The sequence below is a fragment of the Podarcis cretensis genome (genome assembly GCF_951804945.1).
Source record: "Podarcis cretensis genome assembly, chromosome: Z".
NCBI classification, from domain to species: Eukaryota; Metazoa; Chordata; class Lepidosauria; order Squamata; family Lacertidae; genus Podarcis; species Podarcis cretensis.
The window spans coordinates 27,434,173-27,458,399 of NC_137184.1; the positions used below are offsets into that span (position 1 = coordinate 27,434,173).

Consider the following 24,227-nt stretch of genomic DNA (forward strand, 5'->3'; position numbering starts at 1 on the left):
TTTGTAAGGTTTGGTGATTAGGCATTGGCTTATTGAAGTGTGTGGAAGGGGAGGTGCAGCCATCACCTGCCCCTCCATGAATAAGGGTATTCCGGTAAAGGAATCTGGGGGTCCTGGATCTGGTCCGAAGTCCGCTTGAGGGGCTAGGGCCATGCCAGGACCACAGGAACCCCAGGGTGAGCTTCGGTTGGTCTTCATCGATGTTGCTCCCTCGGTTGGTGTTTACCCTTTCAGACTTCCAGCCAGAGAGGCAGGAGTCAGTTATAGTCTGTTGCCAGTGCCTAAGCCAGCACCGCTCACTTTGCTGTAATCAATAAAGTTGTGGCCTAAATTTTTCCCAATAACTTAAACTAAAATTACATGTCAGTGTGAAGTTATTTTCAGGGGAAGGGCTTGGGGGCCTCGAAACGCAATGAGTAGACCAATGAGTCCTATCCAGTGTAAATTCTACTTATAATAGACTCATTGAAATTAATAAACACGGCTAACATAGCTCCATTAATTTTAATGGCTCTCCTCTGGGTAGAATTTAGTTGTATGCAGCTCACTATCTGTATCTGGTGCGGTGAGAGCTAGCTAGTGTGGTGCAGTGGTCAGAGTGTTGGACTTAGTGACCCACTTAACCATGAAACTCACTGGGTGACCTTGGGTCAGTCATTGTATCTCAGCCTAATGTACCTCACAGGGTTCTTGTGAGGGGGAGATCCATTAAAAAAAAAAAAGTATGCACGCATACCCACAGATATGCATTATTATATAGATACATCATTTGTGGTTTCTCATAACCCACTGTTGACAGTTAAATTTCTGAAAAAGTAGAGTGTTCAGGTCTGTAATCATGTGAATTGTATGTTGTTTCCTGAGTATATAGGAAGAGAGTGATCTTTGTGTTGTTTCTTAGACACCATTGAAGAAAACAGGACTACTGTTTTGATGCTCTATCTATATGCTGCAGACTAACCTTCCTGAAAGGAGTTTTTTTTAAAAAGCACACAGGGATAGAAAACCACAGGTGTAGCAGGTTGAGTGCAAGACTCATCTTCTGCGTTTGTTTTTAAAGTAGGTTAGTCCCAATGAGAGTATGCTTATTTAAGCTCAGGCATCATGTTTTGACTTGTTTGTGGCTTGCAACCTGAGCCTTCTTTTTTATCTTCTTTTCTATAAAGATGTAATTAAGGATGGGGTTTTCTTCAATAGTTCACTGAAATATACACATACCCATAACCATGGTGTGATTCTCATCAAAAAGCACTGCTTCATTGGGGAGCAGTTCCTCTGCAAATGTTTATTTTTTAAAAAGATATTTGTGATTTTCAATTATATACATTTCAATAGTCATTTTAATATTTCAAAACTCGACCTATTTCCTACATTTACAGGTGTTCCTTAAGTTTATATTTATCATTTCCTGCATATTCTAAATTAACTTAACTCATTCTTTTATTCATCTATTTTAATTATTTACTCTTATGAAACTGCAGGTTTTTACAATAATCCTGCCAATATCTTAACCTTTTGTTTTTTGTTTCGTTTTTAATGTATTTACTGTATTTATATTCAGTGTTAGCCGCCCTGAGCCCAGCCTTGGTTGGGGAGGGCAGGGTATTAATAAAAAATTATTATTATTATTAATCTGTTTATAGTTTGTTTGTAAAGACTCAATAAACCATTTCCATTCCTTTTTGAAACAGTTTGTTGCCTTGAGTTCTTATTTTTCTGGTAAGTTTTGCCATTTCTGCAAAATCCATGAGTTTTTGTATCCAATCTTCTTTAGTCAGGACCTCTTTCCATCTTGGGGCAAATAACATTCTTGCCGCTGTTGTTGCTTACATGAATAAATATCTATACTGTTTAGGTAGTTCTACCCCTATGATTCCCAGAAAGAAAGCTTCTGGTTTGTTTGTTTGTTTGTTGTTTGTTTGCTTTACAAATGTTACTTTAAACATCTTTTTCAATTCATTATATATCATTTCCCAGCTTTAACCTTACTGCAAGACCACCACATATGATAAAAAATACCTTCTTTCTCTTTGCATTTCCATCTCTTATAATACTTTCAGGACTGACTCTGTTGTTTCTTCTACAGATATCACCACGTTGTCTGTAAATGCTTTTAATTTATATTGTCTCTGTCCCACTCTGATACCTTTAATTTATTGATTACCGGTACATCTTATTATTTGCACCAATACTTCTAAAACTAATATAAACAACAAGGGTGACAACAGACAACAGGTGTCTCATTCCTTTAGTTATTTTGCAATTCTCAGTCAGGACATTATTTACTATCAATGTGGCTGACTGCTCAGTATATACAGTGGTACCTCAGGTTCAGTACTTAATTCGTTCTGGAGGTCCGTACTTAACCTGAAACTGTTCTTAACCTATAGCACCACTTTAGCTAATGGGGCCTCCTGCTGCTGCCGCGCCACTGGAGCCCGATTTCTGTTCTCATTCTGACGCAAAGTTCTTCACCTGAAGCATTATTTCTGGGTTAGCGGAGTCTTTAACCTGAAGCGTATGTAACCTGAGGTACCACTGTATTGCCCTGACTCCTTTTATAAAAGTGTCTCCACAGCTCATTTATTCTAAAACTTTAAACATAAAATCCCAGGAGACGTTGTCAAATGCTTTCTCTGTATCTAAATTCTTTTTAAGCTGCTTGTTTTTCATTTCTCATTCTATTCTATTACAGTCATACCTCAGGTTACAGACGCTTCAGGTTGCTTTTTTCCCAGTTACGGACGTGCCAAAAGCCGGAAGTACCGGAACAGGTTACTTCCAGGTTTCGTCAGCCTTGCATGTGCAGAAGCGCTAAATCGCGCTTTGCCCACGCGCAGAAGCACTGCTGCGGGTTATGAACGCTGTGGGTTGCGAACGTGCATCCCGCACAGATCACATTCGCAACCCGAGCATCCACTGTATATCAGTTATATTCCTAATATTGTCCTTCATTTGTCTTCTTGGCAGGAATCCAGCCTTGTCATAGTGGATTACCTCTTTTTGTACCATTTTCAGCCTATTTGCTAATATATCTGCAAAAAGTTTCTAATCGTTATTCAACAAAGATATAGGTCAATAATTTCTGAGCTGCTCAGGGTCTCTATTTTGTTTAGGAATTGGAGTTATATAAGCATTTTTCCAAGATTCTGGGAGCACACCTGTATTTAAAATCATATTCATAATGTCCTTTAATGGTTGTATTAGGTAATCTTGTAACTTCTTATTATATATTGCTGAGAGTCCATCAGGTCCAGGTGCCTTTGCAAGTTTTTCCTGTGAGATTGCTTGCTGTAATTCCACCATTGTCACTGGTCCATTCAAGATGGTCAGTTTGTCTTTTGATATTATAGATATTCCACTGTCCTCTAGATATTTTTGTATTTCTTCTATATTACCCGTTTAGCTTGATATAATTCTGTATAGAAATTCACAAATTGATCTCTTATTTCTTCAGGGTTTTCCACAACTCTGCTTCCTATATTAATTTTATTTATACAGGATTTTTCATGTCTTTTCTTTATTTGCCACTTCAAATAAATAAATAAAATAAAGTTCCTCTGCAAATGTTGATATGTATTTTTAGGGTTTTTTTATTACTGTTACAAAATCTGTAACAAAACAATTGCTATCATTTCTTTGTGCATACTGTACATAAATCATAAAACTTGACAAGACAGAAAAAAATGGATCACTAGGGTGCTAAATACAAAACATATTACTTTACAGTACACAATAATGAACTGATTACAATAAACCAGTTCAATGAATTCTTCAATAAATCATCTTGGAAAACAATTGCCTGTTTATCTACGCCATACTGCAGTATATGTTGTAGGCGTTTCTTGTTCATGTATTGTTTCATGTGTATATTTAATAAAATCATACCATACAGTATAAAAATTATCTTGGTTTTTCTGTCCCCTTACCACCTTACCACATGTTTTATTGCAGTTGGGGCAGATGAAGGTGTACCCTGGCATTTCTTCTCTCTATGCTTCTCCCAGCAGTCATTCCTCCTCTGGTCACTGTTATGGATACATGACCTGTCTGTCTGTCTCCAAGCATTGTGATCATCTGCAAGGGATTCCCACACAGTGGGGTTAATGTTACCAGCCTTCATGTCATGTTTGCAGACATCTTTGTATCACAGAGTTGGTCTTCCAATTGCCCTGGTGCCTGAAGCCTGCTGTCCATAGAGCACATCCTTGGGAATCCTGCCACCTTCCATTCTCTGTACATGACCAAGCCAGTATAGATGTTGCTTAGACAGAAGTGTGAACCTGTTGGGAATGTGGGCTTGGGAGAGCATATCTTTGTTTGAGACTCCACCCTGCATGTGATGCCCAAAATTTTCCTGATGCAGTGCATATAGAAGGCATTGAGGCCTCACTCTTGATGGTTATGTTGTCCAGAAATCACTTCCACAAAGTAGACTTTCATCTTGGTATTGGTTGTTCTTCCATACCCTTTTGGAGAGGTGAGCCATTGCCATAGCTGCCTTGCCAATACACTTATCTACCTCAGTGTCGATAGAAAGGTGGTGCCCAGGTAGAACTATTGTCTACCACCTCAATCTTGTGGTCACCAATGCTAATGTGTGGAGTGCTGGGGATGTCCTGACCCAGGATGTTGGTTTTTGCCAGGCTGATGGTGAGGCCAAACTCCAAGCAGGTTTGGGCAAAACAGTTGATGAGCTCCCTCAGTGTGGGTTGTCAAGGCTATGTTATCTGCAAACAACATCTCTTGGAAAAGGACCTACCACACTTTTGTCTTGGTGTGAACAAACTTCCGCCATTCCTTCTCACACTGTCTTCAGTTGACTTGAGGGCACAGGAGAGAAACAGGGAGAAGAATATGCCAAAGACAGCTAGAGTGAGAGCTCTAGCTTTCATATTGCCCATACTGCTCTGTATAGGGAAGGTGCCTGAGGATGAACCATTGTACTGGATAGTGCTGCGTATGTTCTTGTGGAAGGATTACCCTATTATGATACATTCTTTTCTAAAAGAAAATATTTAGGGATACTCTCATTTTGACTCAAGAAAACCACCATTTTATAGTTCAAATCGGGGAAAATAAATACAGTAAATGGACAAAAGTACAAAGATTCACAAAATATTTAGGGGTATGCTTACCCCTGCATCCCCCCAGAAAAAAGCACTGTATAAGGGGCATTATATATTAGAGAACTGTTTTATCTATAGTATAAAAATGGTGGCTCATTTGCGTGGACAGGTGGAGTCCCCCCAACCCCAGGCGACCCCCGAGTGGAATAATGACTCAAGACAACGTGCTATGGGATTAAAATTGGCCACAGCTTTATTAAGTTTCAGATGTATGGAGACCTTGGCTCAGGCATTGGGCGTTTATCCTTCCCAGTCCCCAACTGGGGATCTGGGAGACATCAGGGTTATCCAGAATGTGTGGGGATTGGGCTGGCTCTGGAAAACATATGTTCAAGCAGAGATCCCGTCCCCCGTTTCACTGCCGTCACAGGGGAGAGCAATGACAACCTCTAGGCGTACGGCCAATGCCTCCCCTCAATACCCCTTTAACGGGGAACTCTGGGATCACTGCCGCAAGGGGGGGGTCACCGCTTCATGCACCCCCCATTTAGGAAGATAGACTAAAGGATTCCGCCCAAGGCCTGAAACCGCCAAAGTTGTGACGTTTTGCTACAGGAAAGGCAAAACCTGCCAATGCAGAAAAATTACTTTCCAGCCCTTCAACAGCAATGACGTAGCAGTGCCCGCATACCTGTGGAGAAAAGGTTAACCTGCAAAAGAAGGCTTAACTGAGGGGGGCAGGGTGGGAGAAGCTCTGGAGCCAACTGATGCTTCGCAGGTAAGATTCACCTTCTGTTGTGTGGGCAGGGCGGTCCCTTCCCCTACCTGGCCGTTCCCCTGGCAACACCTCCCCAGCCGGGATTGGGTGATTGGCTGAGGTAGGCAGAGACCTCCAGGTATCCAGCCTGGGGAGGGCAAAGCCAACCCGAACTACTGGGAGACGCACTGGGATCTGGGGGGCTGTGTGCGACCACACAAAAGGCATCCCCCATTTGATGTGGGGAGTGGTCATTACTAACAGACAAGTGGTTGGTCATTGATCAGAAGTAGAGGTAAGGGAGATAATTGATTTCACCTTTAAATATGAACCAACATCTCACCTCCCAAGCAAGGTGAACTGGAATGCAGCTTTCTATCCTTCAAGATTTGGATTTCTTTGAATTTTGCAGTGCTGTTCTCCAACTTAAAATAAAAAGTGTGTATTGGGAAAGTTTGCATCAAAACACATACTTCAGTTAATACACATATACACATAAAACATTGTGGAAAAAGTATATTAGGGGAAATATGAACTAAAATGCTAGAAAACTTTTGTGAGGAGCTTGGCGGGGGGGCGAGGCGCGGAAGGATCACAAAATAAGTTTTGCATATCTCAAGTTCTAGCTACTGCACTGGATAGTTAAGATTCATCAATCATTCTCACTGACGCATGTTGACATTGAGGTGACTTTAGATTTCACCCTGTCATCCAATATTTAGTAAAATGACGCTTCACAAAGGATGAAAGAATACAACACAAAGTAGAAGAACCATTAAGATAAATAATATCCAAATCTGTTTTAATAATAAAATATAACCCAGCTGCTTAATTTCCATAATAAATATGCGTTGACTTTAATTGCTTTGAAAGACATATAGTTATTGCTTTAGGGCTGTTTGCTTTTTGGGAGGGAGGGTCTCAATACAATATCCAGCCATCTGTTAAGAAATAAATTCCTCCCAAGCTGTGAAATGCTTTAATTACTAGTTATGTAACCAAGTGTGTTTGCTTAAAAATGTGTGTGTGTGCGTGTGTACACACACACACACACACATATCCAGTCATCTGGTAGCAGCAGAAATGGCCCATGAATGGCTTCTTTTATGGGTTATGAGCCCAAGTCAGTGAGGAATCATTTGCTTAGGAAATTGTCGTTGCAATGGAGCTATGACAAAGTGGCCTTACTGACACAGGGATACAGGAGACTGCTTTATAGCAAGTCAGACCACTGGTAACCCTAGCTCAGCTTTGTATGTGGTGCAGTTGCGGATCTTCCAACCCACAGGCCAAACATGGCCCTCCAGACCTCCCCATTTGGCTCATGGCACCATATGGGCAAGCTACACCCATCCCCTAAAGATGGCACCAGGGGTTGGGCAGGTAAGGAAGAGGCTTCAAGGGCAGCATTGGTGGCAAAAAGTGAGCTCGGTTGCCCCTTTGATGGAGTTGCTTCCACCACCCATCAGCTGGGGGAGGGAAGCAGTTTCCAGAAGCAGAAAGCAGTTTCCATTTATTGGAAGCCACTTCAGCCTCCCAACGCTGCTCCCCGAACCTCTGGAAACCAGAGTTTCAAGGAATAGTGTGAGGCTGTTTGAAAGTCCATTTGAAAGCCGCCCCTACCAAGAAAAGGTTTTCCTCTTGACCAAGATTTGGTTCCTTGCAGGCCTCTAGGTAATAAAGAAATTGGTTCCTTGTGAGAACCCAGCTCTTACTGATGAGATAATATGCTGAGAGCATCTGCATTATCTGACATGTGAAAGCCTTTTTACGTAAAATAGCTTTCCCTCACACTACTGAAACTGGTTTCCCCCCTCTTTTTTGTACTCAGCTGGTGTATTTTAAAATTGCTTTAATGATACCATCCACACTTTAGGGCTTAATCAGCAAGCGGTACAAAGATTTATATTTAGTGGGTTCCTTGCATCCCTCCTCCTCCCCATAACACACACACATTGCAGATTCAAGCCTGAGCACCTTTCGGGAGCTTTGTTAAGACCTTAAAAGCTGGCGTTTGGCATTAGAATTGGGAATAGGTTACTTAGGAAACAGTGCCGACAGTTCACTGAGTTAGATGAACTATTATTCCATTTGGCTGGGTTTGGCTTTGATACCCTCAAGAGTATTCAGAATGCAGAGAAATCTAAATCTAAATAGCAATCAACCAATTGTGTATTTTTGTATTTGAGTATTTTTAGGTACATTCCATATGACATTCAAATGTAATTTGCAGAGGTCGCTATATTTTGTTACTGCTGAAAAGCATTCAACTATCTAATAATAATCAGGGCTATTTTTGTGATGCTACTCACCAGAACCTCGGGGTTTTTTTGCTGCTCATGGCAGCCATTTTCTGCTGGCCCCCCTGCCACTTTTGTCAATGAAGGAATACTGACACCTCATTTTCTACAAAAACTGGTGCCAGGTGACCGTCTTTGGAGGGGGAGTGCTGTGTCACATATTGGAGGGGGGACCCCATTCATGTGCTCCTATCCATGCAACATCTCCTGCTTAAGTGCCAACAACAGTAAAGTAAAGAATTTCATATGGACTAAACTGCAGTGATGTACAAACTTTTTTCAAAGAGGGCCAGATTTGATGAAGTGAAGGGCCGCGAAGGCCGACTACAGATGCCACAGGTTGAAATTCTTCAGTTTTTTAAAGGATTTTACCCCAGGAAATAAACTGCCACAGGGGCTGGATTAAACCAACCGGCAGGCCAGATTAGGCCCCTGAAATGGGCTTTAGACATGCCTGGACTGAAGTGACAAGACCCTCAAACCTAGGTTTGCTTTTTACAGTGGACTAACCTGATTAAACAGCTTTAGATTTGTTTGTGTGTCAAGGTTCCCAAGCCGCCCCAAAAGAGAATTTTTGTTTAAGGTTTCTGGCGTAATTTTGGCCACAACTTTATTTAAATACACAAATGTGAGTGGTTATTGGTTATGACTATCTGTCCCTGCCCAGGGACAGAACTGACTTCTGGATTCCAGTGGAAGCCAGTCAGGGAAAACAATATTGGGGAGAAATGAAGCTGGGCAACAGACCCTCACCTCTCCCCACATGCTCCCAGGGGCTTGTGCGGCCCAAGCCCGATGCCAGGGATTTGGACGAAAGCATGGCAAGCCCCTGGATTCCTTTAACGGAATTCCCTTGCAGCACCAGCATTGGAGGTGTAGGCACTTACCCCTCCACCAACCAATTTTTTAACCAATGCCTAACCGCAAACCTTACAAGTTGTGACAATTTGCTACGCAGTAGGCAAAAACCAAATGGCACCAGCCAATCAGCCAAACGGACAAAATTCCTACCAGGCCCCTGCCCCAAAAGCAGACAACCCCATGACAGGCATAGCAAGGTCAAAGTGAAAACCCCCAGTTCAGGGAGGGTGGGCGGGTGGTCCGGTGCATGCAGCAAAAGAGGACGCCCAAAGCTGGTGTCCTGTATTTAAAACCTTTGTGCCCCACCCACAAATTGGCAACATCTCCCCAGAAACTCAATTGCCCAATGACTGCCTGTGGCCATCCATTAGGGAACACGCTTTGCGGGTCAGAACACAGGTAGATTATGCACTTCTCTCAATCTTACAATACAGTTTTGGTGCAAAAAAAAAAGTGTGCACATAAGTAAGTTTTTTTAAAGGTGATCAGAATGCATATTTTATAGGAAAATACATTGGGAATTATGTACTTTATAAAATGTACATGCAAAAATGTGTACAATTTAAATACAGACTTTTCATTAGAATTTTTTTTAAGATAAAAGTCTGCATAAAACAGATTTTTATCTTTTATGATTGAGCACCTATGATTGAGCATCTATCAAAATGAAACAATATTCAGTTAGGCTACTTAGTCCATCCCTGACCGGAAATGGATTGCCATAAATGTGTAATTCCCCTAATCTTTAGCTCTTTTGGATGAAAGGGCAGTTCCACACCATACATTCAAAGCACATGTTTTCCTGCAAAGCACTCTGTGGAGTGTAGTTTGTTAAAGGTGCTAGGAATTGTATACTTTAAATGAGTGTTTAAATGTGCTTTAAATGTGTATTTTCCATTAAAATCTGTGAGAATGTGCCAGCTATTTTTGAACATCAGATTAAAGGCAGATTGAAGATGCCAAATTTAGTGTGTATATAAATATTCGCACACATCCTTTGAAATTGGGGCATGTATGGGTTTTTAATCAACACCACATGCTTCATTAAAAAGAATCCTAAGCAATTAAAAAAGAACTTGACTGCAATTTGCTTACACTGCACAGAATGCAATGGCTACTTGAATAAAACCACATAGTAATGCCACTCTGTGGCTTTTGTTGCATTATGTCATTTTTTCCCATGCTCTTTAGTAGTCTTGGTATGACTGCTCATTCCACTATCTGCTTAAAAAAAAACAAAAAAAAAAAACCTCCTAAACTAGAATGCCACAAACACTTTCGCCTTTTTTCCTGAGGTTCATGTGGGCCTGCATTTTACAACCTTTTACTCTCTAGGCCATAACCAAAAAACCTAGGACCTCATACAGAAATCAAACCTCTCCCTTTGTGCATTCCATCTAAAAGTTTCAATGCAATTATAAGTGAAACACTGAAACATTATTAAAATCAAAAATATACACCTTGGGTCTCTAATTTTTATGTCACTTGAGAAAGTACTCCATCATTCAACTTGTTCTTTCCTGTACCTTTCCCAGTTTTTTCAATCATGATATTATTGCATAGTCAACAGGCTGTAGCAATATATAATCCTAGAAGTGATGCTGGCTCGAGGGATATCTCATTATTTGGGGGGGGGCAGAATTATAAGATAAAGTTAAGCAAACTGTTCAAGCAATGTGGTAGAACCAATTAATAGGACCTTTAATGACTCACAAATAATAAAATATTATCTTAGGACACATTATGTACAAATCACAGCAAATTGCTTTCCAGTTCTGCAATTTCATAAGTAATTCTTGGAAACTCTATAGATTCTTATAATGGCACCATGTTACTTGTCATTTTGATTTTCAATCCCTTTTGTAATCATTCCCAGTGTTGAATATGCAAAGTTTCTAGCAACACAAGTTGGTAGCTATTGTAAGAATGTACTAGCCCTGCTGGATCAGACCAAAGGCACATTTAGTCCACACTTTCTGATCTCACAGTTACCAAGCAGATGCCTGTGAGAAACCCAAAAGCATGAATTGGGTACAATAGCACTCTGCTCATGTGTGATTCCCAGCAAACAATGAGGCATACTGCCTCCAGCCGTGGAGGTACAACACATCTATGGCTACTAGCCACTGAGAGCCTTAACCTCTTTTTAAAGCAATCCAGGTTGGTGGCCATCATTACATATTGCAAATCCCATAGTTTAATTACGTGCTGTGTGAAGACGTTCAGCCACTTATTCTCATCGTTAAGTGTGGAGAAAGAGCTTATTTAGGCAACAGAGAGCAGCACTGGTGTAGTATAGTGCTCGCAGGCTACACCCTGACCAATGCTTATTCCTTTCCTCAGAAATAAGTGTACACACATATGAGGACATTACAAAATCACTCATAGTCTCCTTTTAGGGTGGCAATAGCTCCTTTTGAGATCTTAAGCAGCTCTGGGCTGGTGGTGCCTGGACGGTGATGGGACATGGCAAGTTTAGGCTGTTTCCTGGAGGTCAGGTCTAGCCTAAATTGGTATTAGTGATGATAACCAATTTGAAGTTCCACATGCGTAAGAAGAGCTCTCCGAATACCAGGTGTTGGGGCACAAAAAGAAAAGAAAATCAGAATAGTTGGAAACAGAGGATGGTATTCAATGCTAGTCTTACTCAGGATAGTCCCATTGAAGGTAATAAACATGACCAACTTGGGTTCATTAATTTCAATTAGTCTACTCTGAGTAGGACTTAGCTGAATACAACCCAGAGGGTTGCATCCAATATAATTTCCCCAATATTCCAAGGACTTCCTCTCCTCTCCCTGTTCACCCCAACATCCCCACCAATCTGCCTTGGAATATTTGTAGAACCCCCGTAACAGATTTCAGGGGAGTGGAAGGAGAGGTAGTCCCACTGCAAAGGGAGAAGACCTTGGTGGTATTGGGTACTTGGGGTTGGGTACAACCCTGAAACCTAAAGTAGAATCTTTATAGCAGAACAAGAAATTATACCATTGCTTCTGTTTGTCAATTTCTTTTTTAAAAAAAGAGATTCATACCTCCTTAGAGAGCCTTTAGAGAATCTTCCTTGAGGTGGTCTAATAAATCTATTACTGAATATATCTGAATATTGCAATATCTCCCAGACCTGCCATGATTATTAGTGCTTAAGCTTATCAGCCTTAATAATTAATAATTGTTTTTACTGCAACTCTGCTTCTCTACTACTTTATATTTAGTACAGTACACACACACACACACACACATATAAAATACAGTACTTTATATTTAGTACAGTTTAATCATAGGGTCAACTGTAATAAACATCTGATTGATGAAATGCATACCACTGCCTACGTATATATTCCTCAAAGTGAGTGCACGTGTGTGTGTGTGTGTGTGTGTGTGTGTGCTTGTCATGAGTATGCATCAGCTTTGAAAGTGTCAGAGAGGAGGATTTTTGTTTGTTTTTGCTTCCCCTAGCAATTGCCTAGGACTCCTTAGGGAGGCCAGTTTCATACCTTGAAAATCTTGGGTCTCCACCAAATCCACTGACCTGCACTCTTCTACATTCATACACATATTATGCAAATGGATTTTATGATGGGGAAATAAAAAGTGCAGATTATGCAAATGTAAATCAAGCCCTCCAGGTCACCATGAATGTGGACCTCGGTGATTAAGTGTTTGTCTTTGTTTCCTTCTAATGTGTTGCCAGCACAGTTGCAAAAAAAGAGGGGAAAAAGTCTGGGATTTTATTTTCTTGCAATTTTGAAAATGTTCCATCTGTCTGGAGAGTTACAATTCATTTAGTCCCACTGTTGCGTCTCTTGAATTAAAATGCTTTCCCTGGCGGTGAATTTTTGGATGTGTATGTGTTTTTCTATTGAGATTCAGCTCTTCATGGAAGTTGACCTTTTAGAGAAAGCTTGCTTCATTGTGAATTGTGGGTGTTAGAAAGGTAAACATATTCAGTACTTGTTATTCAATGAGTTTGGATTTTGAAAGTCATTGTCAATAGGTTAATCCTTTTGTACAGACACTCTCCTTGGCAAAGAGGCATCTTATACAAATAAAGGTTTTACCACAATGCTAATTTTGCAGCCTTTCTGTCAATTGTCAAAGGAATGTATCTCTGCAGAGGTCTTAAAATTGGTTATTTGTAGTTTGCATTCACCTTGTGTCAGCACAGTTCAAAAGAGAGCTTCGGTTGCAGACTGGTTGTAATCTTGACCAAGAAGTCATTAAAACCCAGGGCTTCCATGCAGTACTTTATGGGTTGAATTTGTTCTTTGAAGCCTCTTGCAAATATTTATAAGTGTCATGGGCATCAAAGCTTTTCCCTAGGAGGGAAAAAGAGAAGAGCAAACACTTCTCTAACGTTAAAGGTCCTTGAAGAAGGGGGGGGGGTGCCCTCTCTGGTGAAATAGAATTTTCTCTTGAAATCATAGAATGGGAAATCAGGGATCAGAAATAGATCATGAACACCATCTTTGATAGGCTTTTGAGAAATTGATTGATATGCAAGGCCACAATATCACTCAGGTTTTGTTTTGTTTTGAAAAAGCAGATATTTAAAGTTATTTATCTTAATATTACCACTTTCTAGATATTCTCTGTCCTTGCATTATACATTATATTCTGAAACACATTTGCATGCTATGTTTATTTTTATTTTATATAGACAGGATGCCGTAGCATGCCTTCCATATGAATGCTAAATCATTTTTTGCTACTTTATTGGGTCATTTTATCAGCAACAAGAAAGGGCCCAATGAGGAATTAAAGTACAGTCCCCAATTTGTGCTATGCATGCCCAATTACTGTAAGAAAAGTTCAAGAAGGTCCCTACTATTTTTGAAATTACAACATGATCTAATTCTCCTTCTGAAAATATTTTCATAGGTTTGTGATGGAACTGTGCACAAACAACAACAAAAACCTGCTCTATCCTTCATACTGTCAGTTGATTGCTGAGTATTTCATGGAAGTAAACAATTGTACCACTTGTTGCAGAAAGCTTCCAATTAGAGACTTTTAGGCAAATATCTCACTAATTAGGACTAATTAGGCATTCCTTGCCCTATTTTTCATGCAAGCCAGCAGTGGTTTCCAATTAGAACTCTAGCAGATTTGGGCTGCAATGCTCTATCCACTTACCCAAGAGTAAGACTGACCAATCACCCTCAGTGTGATTTATTTCCGAGTAGATATTTCTTCATCCATACATAAACCAACACATTTGTCTAATCCTCTTCAAGTCATTCAAGTTGAAGACCCTCAGAACACCCTGCAGTGATAAATTCCAGAGCTCATATTCCAAAACTGAGCTTCGTTGGGAAACTCCGGGTTCTAGTGTTAAGAATAAGTGTTAAGAATGAGGCTACTACTAAGCTCATCCCCAGTGTTTTGAGAATTGCAATATTACCACATTCTCAAATTTCTTGCCTTTTCCTTCCTTCCATTGTTTATAAGTTTCCCACCAGGTGCCCTGTGCAAGGCCAAAATTTGATGCCTGTAGGAGAGGGTCTGGGCTTTGGCATAGAGGTGTGAGGCTCTGACAGGGTTCTAGAGCCCTTCTATTTCCTTCCCAAAGCAGAGTACGCACTAACTAGGCTTTGGGAAGGAAGCAGAAAGGCGCCCTGCCCAGTTGGCCTCTGTGCCCTGGGGGGGGGGGGGCGACCAGTTACACTGCCCTAAATCCACCTCTATACTCACCATTTGAAAATATTGTAGCAGTGTACAACAACATCAACAAAAGGACTGAAATAATTAAAGAGCTAAAACAAAAAAAAAAATTAAATCCATTTGCAAAGCTTATAGGAACCATATCTAACAATGCTGTCCTGGAAAAGCCTGATTGGGGGGAAAAGGATGTCCTACCTGAATTTCCAAGGGGAGTGTATTCCAAAGTAATGGATAGAATCACACTAAATATACTTCCTGGACATGTGGCCCCCACAAGAGGGTCTCACTTTGTGATCAAAGGCTTTGAGTAAGAAGCTGTGGGAAGCTGTGGTTATATTCCTTTCTCTGCAGGCAGCGCATAAACAGGTTTATTGCTGTGGGATTCTTTATTTTTATTTTTGCAATGATGATCTCATTATTAATATTCAAGGAGAGCTGGTTCTTCAGATGCCTACTAGGACAAGAGCTTTTGCCAGACAAATAATTACATGGCATGGTCAGGGAGAATCAATAAACACTGTGCAATTTTACAATTAAGCCTCTTGTCTGAGACAGAGTATGCCCATCATTTCAGCTCTTTAGCAGTTTGAAAAGCTATCATAAAACAATTAATACCTAGCAAAAATAGCAACTAGATTTTATGCAAGCAAGAAGCAAGTTGTTGTTTTTGTTGTGGTGTTTGTGGGATATCTCCTGCCTTACATTGTGATTTATCCCTCAGTCAGAGATAACATCAAGTATCACACCATGTTTGTGTGGGGGTCATACTGTTCATAACAGTAGCTATCAGTGCTGGAACACTTGCCCAGATACACCCTATGTTGCACAACTGCATAAAAAGGTGTGTTGTGGTCATTTAAATGTGTATCTTGCTTTTCATCATCCCAGGAGCCTATAAAGTAAAAATGACATAAAAGTGCACAGCCCTCCACTTCCTTTGGTGCACTCCTCACCCCCACCACCAGCTGAGAAAGAATGAATACGTGATGGATAAATGATTGAAGAGAGAGGATGACTGTGGTTCATTTGGATGAATGAATAAGTGTGTATGATGAAGATGATGATTTATTATGCCTCCCATCTGATTGGGTTGCCCCAGCGACTTTGGGTGGTTCCCAACAAAAAGTAGTAATAGCACAATACAACATCACAAACTAAAAACTTCCCTTCAGGTATCTTTAAAAAATCACATAGCTGTTTATCTGCATGACATCTGTTGGGAAGGCATTCCATAGGGCAGGTGCAACTACCAAAAAGGCCCTCTACCTGGTATGAATGTACATTTGTGTGAGAGAAAGAGACAAAATATTGTATGGATGATTAATGAAAGGGAGGCAGGAAGAGAAGGAGTGTCCCATTCATATATTTTTTGCTTTGACCCCGTCCATTGCCATCGGTATGTTGCCCCTGACCACTTTTGGCCAAGGCAAGAGTGAGGAACTTCCTTATTTTGCACGTGAGGCCATTTATGCCACGTCATGCCCACCTGCCCTACACCTGATGCTATATGTGGAGCAGGCAGAGAAACGTCTGAGCAAAAGAAGGGTTGAGGCACCACTGATCAGCTAATCAACACAGTGCATGAGACACAGGTTGTAGTAGAGTTTCTGAGTTGGAGAATGGCAAGGACAGAGGTTTCTGAGACCATGTTGATACTGGATGAGTGGCTAGTTGATTCAAAATGGACTCCTGTCCCTTACAGTTGTATACAAAAACACAGTCAATATTTAACTTCTAGGCCTTGAAGTCAGAGTATATGGCAATTGCTTTCATGCCCTAGACTCACAGAGGAAGTGGGTAATAGAAGATGAGCGTGATCAGTCTCCTTCTCCCAGATGGCTGTGAGGTTGCATTGTGTGACCCAGAAATTGCAGGCAGATCCTCCATTGCTTTATTACTGCATAGCTCACTCTGGCATGTATTTCTCAATTGCCCAGTCATCCCATCTAAGAACTGGTTCTGCCTACTGGCTTTAAGCGTGTGAATGAAGCCTTCGAAGATACACAAGCTCCCTCCACCCTAAAACAAAAACAAAACACCCAACCCTCACTATTATGTTCTCTGCTTTTCTGGACCCATTACTCTACCTCTGTATTTTCCTGTTGTGGCTCAAGGGAGATTCAGGAAAAGGAGAGATTTGCATTGCAGAAAGAATAAATCCCCTCCTTTCACACTGCAGCCCTGATCCAAAATGTAGGGACAGGGTGGCTATGTGTTATAGTTTACAGTAAGGATGAACAAAGCTGTCCATTACAGTTTCTCTCATTCTTATGCTCAGTTTTCCACATTCCTGCATCTGTTTGTTAATATTTCTTTCATGAGAACTCAGCATCTTGGTGGACATTTATCCTAATATATTCATATTTTTTTCTGTACAATTTTTCCTAATAAAATGCATTTATGTAGGTTGTTTTCATCAATGTATAGATTTTTATGAGCTTCCCCCCCTAATTTACATACCCACCAGGGAGTGGGCTTAGCCAGCCTCTCCATATATTACATAGGCATGTGGAACGATCAGGTTAGCAAGATGTTGAATTCCACCCATGTATATTAAGATATCGAGGTATGGGCAAGCTGCATAAAGTGAAGCTTAGCCCTAAACCACCATCCAAGTAAGTAATCTCTCCTCCTTGATCACCACCAGAGACAAATACAGTATTTTGCTGCTACTGCTGTCATAAATCATTTAATAAATCGTATGTCCAAACATACAGACAAGCCTGCAGCTAGAGAAACCATGTTATTTCTCCTCCATGCAGGGAGGCCTGATAAGGCAGGTAAGAAACAGCTGGGGAGAGATGCAGCTGTGGACAGTGAGACATCAGAGTTTCTTGTAACTGAGCGGGAAGTGAAAGCATGAGACAAAAAAAGGGCCTTGTTAGGATATTCCTCTCACGGAGCTATGGCCTACAGAGTGGTTTAACAGTGTGTATCTCTTCCCAGGGAAATGTGGGAATGGTAGCTCTGAGAGAGGAACAGGGGTACCTTAACAACTCTCAGCAGTCTGAACAAACTACACTTCCCAGGATTCTTTGGGGGTTGTTTGAGGAATGCAGTTTGAAGTGGCATGATAATGCTTTAAATGTATAGTGCAGATGGGTCCACCACTGAACCAAAGCACAGAAGGCAGAAGATGCTGGGAAGGAACTTGAGGGTCTCGCAGGATACAGGGTGAGGTGTGACGCCTCAGACTATATCCAACAAGAAACTGCTGGAGCGCATTCATGTTAATATCCTGTGTCTAAGAAACAATCGTAAACTGAACTGTTCAGTGGTTGTCGCTACAGGAAGAAAGGTACTCACAACATGGACACCAGACCTTTTGAAATAGCCCTGCCCATGGAACAGCTTGTTACAAGATCTTGTTCCCCAGTGATATAAATGTGGTGGCGATTTTGCAGAACAAACCCCTGAGAGTACAAATCCCCCCTCCCCCAAACACACCTCACCCCACCAGCTACCACAAGGAGAAATAAATCTCCACTGCAACCTGCATTATTAACTACTCAAGCACCCATACATTAGATGAACTCTGGGTCTAGGCCTGCTTTAATGTAGCCACTGTAACCTGAATAGAATGAGGGATGGTTGCGTGAAGCCACGAGGGAGCTCCTTTTTTAGATGTTAGAGCCATAGGTCACTGAATGGGTTAATTGCACCCACTTATCTTTTTAAGGCTGAGCTATGATGTTTAGACTAAACCCCTTTAAAGCATTTAATCCCTGACAACTGCTGTTACAGCATTTAGTTTCTAAATGTACAAGGGCTATCAAATTTTATGGTATAACAAAATTAAGGTGTTACGACTAGCAGTGGGAACATACCTATTTTTACCTCTCTAAACTATAAATACTTAAGGTAAAGCCAAGACTGAAGAATGTTTCCAAACCTATAAAAAAGTAGCTCCTCATTTCACGTTTCAGAATAGAACAGAGAGTGTTATGCTGCAGTATTTTAGAACTACACAGTGCTTTTATTTTAAAGCCTTTGGCTGTTCATTGTGCATATGGCTCAGATGCTTAAATCCTCCTTAATGTCAGCTGAAGTGCATGCAGGACTTCAATGTGTGAGTTTAGTACCTTATACAGGCCTAAATGTATAGTCTCAGGTTCTGTCAAGAGCTCGGTCCTGTTATTATGCAACTGAATGTTTCCTCGTAATCTGGAGGACAGAAAAAATGAGAATGGGCCTTTTCTGCAGTGGCTCCATGCTTGTGAGATGCTGTCCCCAGGGAGGCTCACCTGGCACCTTCATTACATATCTTTAAGCAGTCGACAAAACATTCCTCTTCTCCTAGGCCTTTGGCTAATTAAACAATCCATGGCCTTTTAAACTAGGGTGGGGTATTGTTTTTGTTTGCTACTATGATATGTATTTTTTATGTTTTTATATTGCAAACCACCCAGGAACATCAAGCAGATAAAGTCCTCACTGCAGTGAACACCATAGAGAATGATTACCATTCATGTCTATGGGAAAACATAAGGGCCTGTTTTTCCGTGCAACAGTGCAATAGGGGAAAAACATCTGTTAAGAACATGCCCCATATTCTATTCTGTGATCAATGGGGTGAACCTGTCCATTGAACCAGCATAAGAGGGCAGATGGTTGGGGGCTGGAAAATTGGCAGGCTTATACTGTGACGTACCATCCTACCCACCCTAATGGGCCAGACTTCACTGACTGCACCCACTCCCAACCTCCACATTGTTGGTGTAATGTGAACAATGGCTTCTTCCATGCCTTGAGTTAGCATATCTCCCACCTCTGGATGTTCAGAGATTGAGTGTAGGATTTGCTGGGTCATTCACCCTCCCATTGGTTCAAGGATGTAGAGACTGGTGTAATAGTCTCTAGGGCATTGCTTTCTTTATGGTCCTTTGGGGCAGAATCCCAGCATACGGTTCTTTCCTGCCATTTAAAATTTGATGTGTCCTGGTGTTCCACAGTTCCATAAAGCAACAAACATTGCTGTGTAAAAGGAACAATAAGACATTGGGACAGAAGCACTGGCTTCTGTGTGCTGGCCCTTCATACCCTTGAGTACCCCCAGAAGAAAAGCACGGTAACACACTAAACTACATGTCTGAATGCAGCCTTAGTCACTTTAATTATTATTTTTAAGGGTCTACTCTGAGTAAAACATAGCTGATTGCCTCTCAAGGTCCCCAAGAGCACATACAGAATCTATGCATTTGGAGGTTGTGGGGAGGGGGGCACAAGAAGTGTGGTGCTTCTCTCTTCCCCCCACCCAATGCTTTTGGTGAACCCAATATTTCCTTATGAAAATGGCTATGATATAAGCAAAAAAGAAACCAGCAGTGTTAGTGATATAGCTTCTAGATTGGACCTAGCAGGAAATACCACAATCATACTTCTTCTTCTTCTTTTAAATCTTTCTGTACTTTTACAAGTACTTGTAATTGACAGTGTGCTTCAGCCCCAGCTGTGTTGTGCAGTTTAACATCATGAAGGCTTTCAATTTCCTTTAACTTTCTAATATGTTCCAAAGTCACTTTTTCTTAGGTTCTTGGCATAACCAGTCTTCTTTGAATTATTGTAGAACAAACAGCAAGTGGCAGGCAATTCGGAAGAAATTATGTGGTGTTTGAGAATTTAAAAGACCTTTTGCATTTCCTTCTTGCAAATTTGCAAAAAGGAAAAGGCAAGTGAGGGACTAGAAATGAAACTTTAATGTGGATATGATATGTGCCCTTTGCCACTTGATGGAACTTCTGCTGTGCATTTGCACAGAGTCATAATATCTCTGAACAGAAGAAAAGCCTTCACAATTAATATACCAGAACTATATATCAACATTCTGCATTTACATTGAATAGGTAAAAAGGGGAGGAAGAACTGCTGCTAGCTCTTTTTATCATTCTATTTCAGCAAGATGCTGGTGAATGCTTATTTGCATAATCTCATTCTTTTTATTTTCTATAGAAAAATACTGTGTGTTCCATATAACTGTGCACCAAGTGACCGCCCCCCACAATGCACCCTTGATCATATTTGTCAAACTCCTCTGCATACATCTTAGCTTGTCAATATCCTTCTTAAATTGTGGTCCCCAGAACTGGACACAGTACTCCATATGCTGTCTGACCAAGGCAGAGTAGAATGATGCTATTACTTTCCTTGATTGGGATGCTATACTTCTATTGATGCTGCCTAGAATAGCATTAGCCCTTTTTGCTGCTTCTTCACACTGCTGACTCATTTTAAGCTTGTAGTCTACTAAGATTCCATTTACATACTAGATGTCTCCTATCTTATACAGTGGTACCTTGGGTTAAGTACTTAATTCGTTCCAGAGGTCCGTTCTTAACCTGAAACTGTTCTTAACCTGAAGCACCACTTTAGCTAATGGGGCCTCCCGCTGCCGCTGCGCTGCCAGAGCACGATTTCTGTTCTCATCCTAAAGCAAAGTTCTTAACCTGAAACACTATTTCTGGGTTAGCGGAGTCTGTAACCTGAAGCGTATGTAACGTGAAGCGTATGTAACCTGAAGCGTATGTAACCTGAGGTACCACTGTAGTTGTGCAGCTGGCTATTCCTGACTAACCTTACCTTTGTCCCTATTGAAATTCATTTTGTTAGTTTGGGCCCAGTTCGCCAATCTGTTAAGGTCATTTTGAATCCCAATTCTGTCTTCTGTGCATTAGCTATCCCTCCCAGCTTGGTGCCATCTGCAAATTGGGTGATCATCCACTAAAGTTCCTTCATCCAGGTTGTTTATAAAGACATTGAGCAACAATGGGCCCAGGACAGAACCCTTTGGCATCCCACTGATGATGAGGAACCATTTGTGAGCACTCTTTGGGTTCAGTCAGCCAACCCAGCTACAAATCCACCTAACACTTGTCTCATCCAGCCCACACTTTATCAGCTTCTCTGAAAGAATATCAAGGGGGATTTTGTCAAAAGCCTAACCGAAATCAGGATACTTTACATCCACAGCAATCCCCTAATCCACCAAGCTTGTAACTCTATAAAAGAAAAAAGTTTTTGAGAAACCCATGCTGAGTCTGAGTAATCGCAGCATCCTTTTCTAAGTGCTTGCTTTATCTAATGCAGGGCCCTTCCTAGTATTGAGGTCAAGCAGACTGGTCCAGCAGACCTGGGTCTGCTTTGTTCCCCTTGTTGAAGGTGGGGACAACATTTGCCCACCTTTGATTTGCAGGGACCTCACCTGTTCTCCAAGAATTCTTAAAGATGATAGACAGAGGCTCTGAGATTACACCCACTAGCTCCTTTAGTACCCTTGAGTGCAGCTCATCAGGTTCTAGAGATTTAAAACATGAGAAATGAAACTATTTGTAACAGTGTTTTACTGAAAATTAATGAAAATATATATTTTTTTAAAAAAAACTGAAATTAAATGCAGCATGGCAATACGAGCAATGTGTCAACATATCTTTTTAGTGGTCACTCAAAAGCCTGGGCAAATATTTATTTATCCAGAGCATTTGTAACCCCCTCTTCAGCCAAAAAGGCTCCCAGAGCAGCTTATATAAAGATCAAAACAAGACAGTCCCCACCTGAAGACATACAATCTAAAAAATATGGCACACAAGGCAAAGGGGACAAAGAAGGAAGAGGAAAATTAAAACTCAAGTACCAATTTCTAAATCATGAAATACTCACCAGTCACATTCATGTTTTCACCACAGATGCAGCTTATCAGCATTCTAACTCTCGTTCGGAAGCCAAGTTAACTCACATGTCCAACCACAACCCCAGTTGATCCAGCCTCTTCCCTAGGAGCAAGCCTATCTGTAACTAATCGTCCTGGGGGAGTGCCCTCTCCACACCCCATAGGAGCTTTGCCTGTGGCTAGTCTCACAGGTAAGTCAGGCCACACATCATCCCTGCTTCTGAGTGTGCAGTGGTAGCCAAAATCATTTTGGTCCCTGAGGTGCAACAGCAAACGGCATCCCACTTGTTACCCACCTGTCTAAGTCTATCAACATAGTACAGTAGGCTTCTGGCACAAGTTGTTCTGACACCTGAGATGGGATGGTGGTGGTAAGGAAACAAAAATATTCTTCCCCCAGGAAGTAAAATTACAACAACAAATTGAATTTTATTGACACCGCATATCAGTTGCCTAAGATGGCTGACTCACTCTGCCTGTTGTTAGAGCTGGCCCCAACAGATAGTACCCTCCTCCCAAGTCAAACTGCATGGCACCTCAAGGATTGTCAGGTCCAGAAAAGCGCACAAGTGCCTCTCCCTCGCCTGGCAGTAAAAATGCAGTGATTTTGCTTCCATTTTATGAAACCCCAAATTAGGTGGTTACAGGAAGCCATATCACTCTACCTGTTGGAAAGGCTGGTTTTGAAAGGGTATATTCAAAGAAACTCCCTGAATGATCTGTTATATATGTGCCTCAGGAATGATTCAGACTTTTAAGGAGAAAATTTCCCAGCTCATGCACCGTCACACAGCCACCCAACCCTCCAAAGATGCTTCGGCGGCTGATCTTTTTACAGGGTGATCAAGTGGCTTTTACTGAGTTGAATACATTTGCTCACTCGGTTTTGGAGAGTCGTCCTTCATTTATTCTTTCCCTTTGGAAGTACTTTCGGGTGCAAATTGCTGCTATCTGAAGTCTTGAACTGAGAGGCTATTATTCTCCATGCTCAGATTAAATTAATTTTGAACAGTTTAATGCAGCATGTCCGAGCTTCAAGTCCAAGTAGTGTCAAATCTATTTCTCTGCTTTTTTAAGCTGCACCTTCAAGGGCAGTATGACTCATGCTGAAAGTATTCTAATGGATTTTGCTAAGCGTTATTATTTTTGTTTCATTTGCAAGCCATCAGGCAACAAATGATAATCATTTTCTTCGTGAATTTATAGAAAAGGAGGCATCATTCTGAGCCACTCCAAATAGGAATGTGTTTCATTTGCCTCGCTATTCAAATTAAATCAACTGGGAGGGGAACAGAGACGCCATTGCAGCGAGATGTATTAAAAGCTAATGGGAAAAGATGAGGAACTTATGCTATGTTTTTGTTGTGCAAAGAAGGAAATACCTTAGGTGGAAGCCTGTGTAGTAAAATTAAGAGGTTTTTATTGGTGGGCTGTCTGGGTCTGGTGTATTGTATCAGGCATGGAAACCGTGGGGTCCACCAGATGGTGCTGAACTATAGTTCCCAACTACCCTAGCAAGCATGGCCTATTGTAAGGGATAATGGGGCTGCAGTCCAGGACCACAGTTCCCCTGTCCAATGAACTACATGGTTCATTGTTGTTCGCTGAGTTGCAAAGTCATCATTATCATCAACATCATCTCCAAAGCTTTCATAAATCTCCCTATTTATTCTCTGCAAGTTGAAGAAGGCTTTGGAACTCTCCATGAAGGAGGTTTCTCTCCCTGTCCATGGATGTTGCCAGCAGGCATCCTCTTTTTAATTTACATAGGTATTTAGCCTACTGTTCTTTTCTTCTGCCCTGTGTTTTAATCTGTATTTTAATTTAATTATGTTTTTAAAAGCCTGCTTAAAAAAAAAACCTTTTAATCATCTCTTATCAGATTTTTATTATGTTTTTGCTTAATACATTGT

At 41.1% G+C, this 24,227-nt stretch overlaps 3 long non-coding RNA genes across 4 annotated transcripts in view; 1 reads left to right on the forward strand and 2 right to left on the reverse strand.

Annotated features, from left to right (window-relative positions):
- Window positions 1-24,227, reverse strand: part of LOC307207744 — a 962,945-nt gene that overhangs the window by 420,840 nt on the left and 517,878 nt on the right. The window lies entirely within an intron of this gene.
- Window positions 1-24,227, forward strand: part of LOC307207739 — a 185,742-nt gene that overhangs the window by 113,011 nt on the left and 48,504 nt on the right. The window lies entirely within an intron of this gene.
- The window catches only part of LOC307207698, a 73,507-nt gene that overhangs the window by 40,591 nt on the left and 8,689 nt on the right, over window positions 1-24,227 (reverse strand). Inside the window, exons 1-2 of one of the 2 annotated variants that reach the window (XR_013834764.1) lie at window positions 22,305-23,270; window positions 21,850-21,942 (exon numbers count right to left, since the gene is read on the reverse strand). This is a non-coding gene — a long non-coding RNA (uncharacterized lncRNA). Of the gene's footprint in view, window positions 1-20,079; window positions 20,422-21,849; window positions 21,943-22,304; window positions 23,271-24,227 lie in introns of those variants that run through there. The other variant, XR_013834766.1, reaches the window with a different exon arrangement.